The sequence below is a fragment of the Nicotiana tomentosiformis genome, chromosome 4 (assembly GCF_000390325.3).
Source record: "Nicotiana tomentosiformis chromosome 4, ASM39032v3, whole genome shotgun sequence".
NCBI lineage: Eukaryota > Viridiplantae > Streptophyta > Magnoliopsida > Solanales > Solanaceae > Nicotiana > Nicotiana tomentosiformis.
The window spans coordinates 15,005,974-15,009,836 of NC_090815.1; the positions used below are offsets into that span (position 1 = coordinate 15,005,974).

Below are 3,863 nucleotides of genomic sequence, written 5' to 3' on the forward strand. Positions count from 1 at the left end.
GCTGAGAGCGTCTGCCACAACATTAGCTTTACCGGGATGGTACAATATCTCGACATCGTAGTCTTTCAGTAATTCAAGCCACCTACGCTGCCTAAAATTCAACTCCTTCTGCTTGAAGATGTATTGTAAACTCTTGTGATCTGTGTAGATGTCAACATGGACGCCGTATAAGTAGTGCCGCCATATCTTCAAAGCATAAATTACTGCAGCCAATTCCAAATCATGAGTCGGGTAATTCTTTTCATGCTTCTTCAATTGTCTTGATGCATAAGCAATCACCTTCCCACGTTGCATCAATACGCACCCCAAACCTATACCTGAGGCATCATAATATACCACATAACCTTCTGTTCCTTCTAGGAGAGTGAGCACTGGCGCGGATGTCAATCGATTCTTTAGCTCCTGAAAACTATGTTCACAAGCATCAGACCACTGGAACTTGGTAGCTTTCTGTGTTAACTTAGTCAATGGTGCTGATATAGAGGAAAATCCTTCTACAAACCACCTATAATATCCTGCTAGCCCCAGGAAGCTGCGGACTTCTGACGGTGTTGTAGGTCTCGGCCAATTCTTTACTGCATCGATCTTCTGAGTGTCGACACTAATACCCTCATCAGATATCACATGGCCAAGGAATGCTACTGAGTTTTGCAAGAATTCACATTTAGAGAGCTTAGCTTATAACTTATGATCCTGAAGGGTCTGGGCATAAGGCTGAATACGGGAAATATCCATGCCCTCTACCAAGGAGGCTGTTGTGCACTCATTTATCAGATGTGGTCCCAACCCGTTCACGAACAGGTGCACCCTATCACTCATCTCGGCCACCATATGGGGAGTATACCTTGCTAAAGAATCAAACTGTATACTATACTCTCGTACACTCGTATTACCCTGTCGAAGGTTCAAGAACTTATCAGCTCTAGCTCGTCGTATCTCAGCTGGCAAGTAGTGACGAAGAAAGGCCTCAGAAAATTCCTTCCACACGGCTGGAGGAGCGTTCGGACCCCTAGATCTCTCCCAACTATCATACCAGAAAACCGCTAAATCCCGTAACCGATAAGAAGCCAACTCTACTGCCTCCGTATCACTAGCATGCATAACCCGCAATGTACGATGAATCTGATCAATAAATATTTGTGGGTCCTCCTTGGGGTCTGATCCGGTAAACACTGGAGGGTCTAGATTAATAAAATCACGAACTCTCGCACTAACCGGTTTATCAGCAGCACCGGTATTCTGCCTCTGAGCCTGAGCAGCTACCAAGCTAGTCAACAATTGCACCGCACTGCGCATATCATGGTCTGTAGTGCCAGACGGAGGAACTGGATGTACTGGGTGCCTCCTAATATCCTCGGGAGGAGACAGAGAGGTATGAGACGGCATCTCACTCTGAGGCTCACTTTGGCCTGCTATGGCTGGAGGCACCTGAATGTTACCCTCTCCTACAGCTGTATCAAGCCGTTTACTAATCGCTTGCTTCCTAGTCGAAGGCATCGCTAAAAGAAAACAAGGTGAATATTAGATATGAACACTTACGACTCAACTCTACGCACGATCTAGATTCAGGAAGAAGGTAACAACCCTAGATGTCACGTAGCCTCCTGATTATAAATGTGGCGCGCTACACATCCATAATCAAAACTCTACTAGACACGGCTCATAGACAACCCCTAGGACAGACTGGCTCTGATACCAAGTTTGTCACGACCCAACTGGAGGGTCATGACTAGCACCCGGGCCATACTTGCCGAGCACCAACGTACATTTTATCTAACCTTCCTTATTATCTTTAAGGGCCGACAAGATCAATATAAATAGTAGACATGGATCATGAACATCCAACAATGAAAGATAATGTCATGAACATACATAACATGGGACGACAGGACTGTCAAGAAACTATATATAAGGTACGAGCTATCATGATGCCATGAAAGACTATACAACAAAAATCAGCCGAAAAGGCATTCTAAACCATACATAAGTCGACACCTGTCTATGAGCCTCTAAAAGAACATAAGTGCTACAACATTGCCGGAACAGGGCCCCGACATACCCATAAGGTCTATAACAAAAATGCATACCAAGACCACAGCAAGTCCGGAGAAGGGATCTCGCCAATAACCGCTGAACTGGACAGCCTACTGTGGTGGGGGAGCTACGTCTACCTGTCTATCAGGACCTGCAGCACGACATGCAGCGTCCACAAATAAAAAGGACGTCAGTACGAATAAAGTACTGAGTATGTGAGGCAAGAAAGCATAAGTAAGAACAGTAATGTAAACATGGATAGAGAATATACAACCTGTGACATCTGGGTACCTCTGAGGGCTACTGACATGAAATACATGATACATACATATATATACATAAACTTTTAAAACATACGCCTTTGTGGGCATCACCATCATCATATCGTACCCGGCCATAATAGGCTCGGTAAAACGTACCCGGCCATCATAGGGCTCGGTAGAATCGTACCCGGCCACGTGGAGCTCGGTAAAACCCAACTGATCAGTGGTTGCACAATAGGTGCCATACCCGGCCAACTATAGCGCGGCTCGGTAGAGTAAAATAGATACATATATATGATGCATGCTGGACTCATTGGAATCACATTTTGAACCTTTCGGAGTGACGTAAGGTCGGTATCCTTCGTACACGTTATTAGGATTAACTCTTCATCAAGAAACTTATAAGAATCAGGAACTACCAACAACATTGATAATATAAGAATAAGAGAAGTAACATCAATACCAATCGTTTCATAAGAAGGGCAGCAATGTAAGTACTGCTAGCTTCTAAGAGTAGAGTATCTTTGGGAGCTCGTTCATTACATTATGTACAATCGGAGTCGTGCAAAAGAATGAAGGGGATAGCCTCACATACCTTGTATATACTGCCCAACCTCAAGCTATGCAAATATCACGACTCCTTATTCTACAATAAGACAAATGACACTATCATTATCGTTTAAGCGTCGTAACTATTATGTATCGACCACAACCTATTTTACGATGAAACGGACAGCACCTCCCCTATTTATATGACTTCCCACAAGTCAATAAAATCACCAAACAGCCCAAACAACATCATTAATAATCATATTGAGCCTCCAAAACAGTCCACCAACCAACAACATTACTACCAAGCTTTTCGATATATATTTCACAAGTTCTAGCTTCAACGACTTAGCTGCAACTTGGATAATCTTAAATATATATAGAGTAAGAGGTTCCTTACCTTTAAACAGAAAGAACAACTCCAATTTTACCTTAATTTTCCACGAAATATCCCTTCAATTCTTGCCACAAGAACAAGGAAGCGAAACTAGCAATTAATTCGGGTTTTTCGGCACTAGAATTACTTTAGAAGACTTGAAATCACATAGGGTTGATATTAAAAACTTGAAGGTGTATTTACAGGACATAAAACACTTAAAACAACCTCCCACACGAGCTGGAACAACACAAAAATCAGCAACAACAAGACGAACAAGAAACTTACTAGCGCCACGGGATTCCCGACATTTGATTTGTGTTGTTTGCCCTTTGTTTGGGTCTTGGATCATGAGAGAACCTTGAGAGAGTATTTTTAGGGTTCTAAGGTCTGAATATACTGAAAAATAATGACTTAAAACGGGGTTGAGGTATCTTATATATATCCATATTTCTTAAACCGCCTATGTGGGCCCCATAGAGAGCTGCTTGGCGCACTCTCACGAAAACGCGAATATCTCTTTATTCCGAGATCGTATCGACAAACGGTTTAATGCGTTGGAAACTAGACTCATAGATATTCAATTTGATAGGTAGATCACCCCATAATTCCAAGTATATTGGGAGAACAATGTAGTAACA

At 42.7% G+C, this 3,863-nt stretch overlaps 1 long non-coding RNA gene across 1 annotated transcript; it reads right to left on the minus strand.

Annotated features, from left to right (window-relative positions):
- Nucleotides 1-1,848: 1,848 nt before the first annotated feature.
- LOC138910595 (uncharacterized) lies at nucleotides 1,849-3,609 on the minus strand. Its single transcript, XR_011415728.1, has 4 exons — nucleotides 3,511-3,609; nucleotides 3,247-3,307; nucleotides 2,893-2,943; nucleotides 1,849-2,185 (listed from the first exon to the last, which is right to left on the minus strand). It is a non-coding gene; the product is annotated as an uncharacterized lncRNA (long non-coding RNA).
- Between the last annotated feature and the right edge of the window lie 254 nt (nucleotides 3,610-3,863).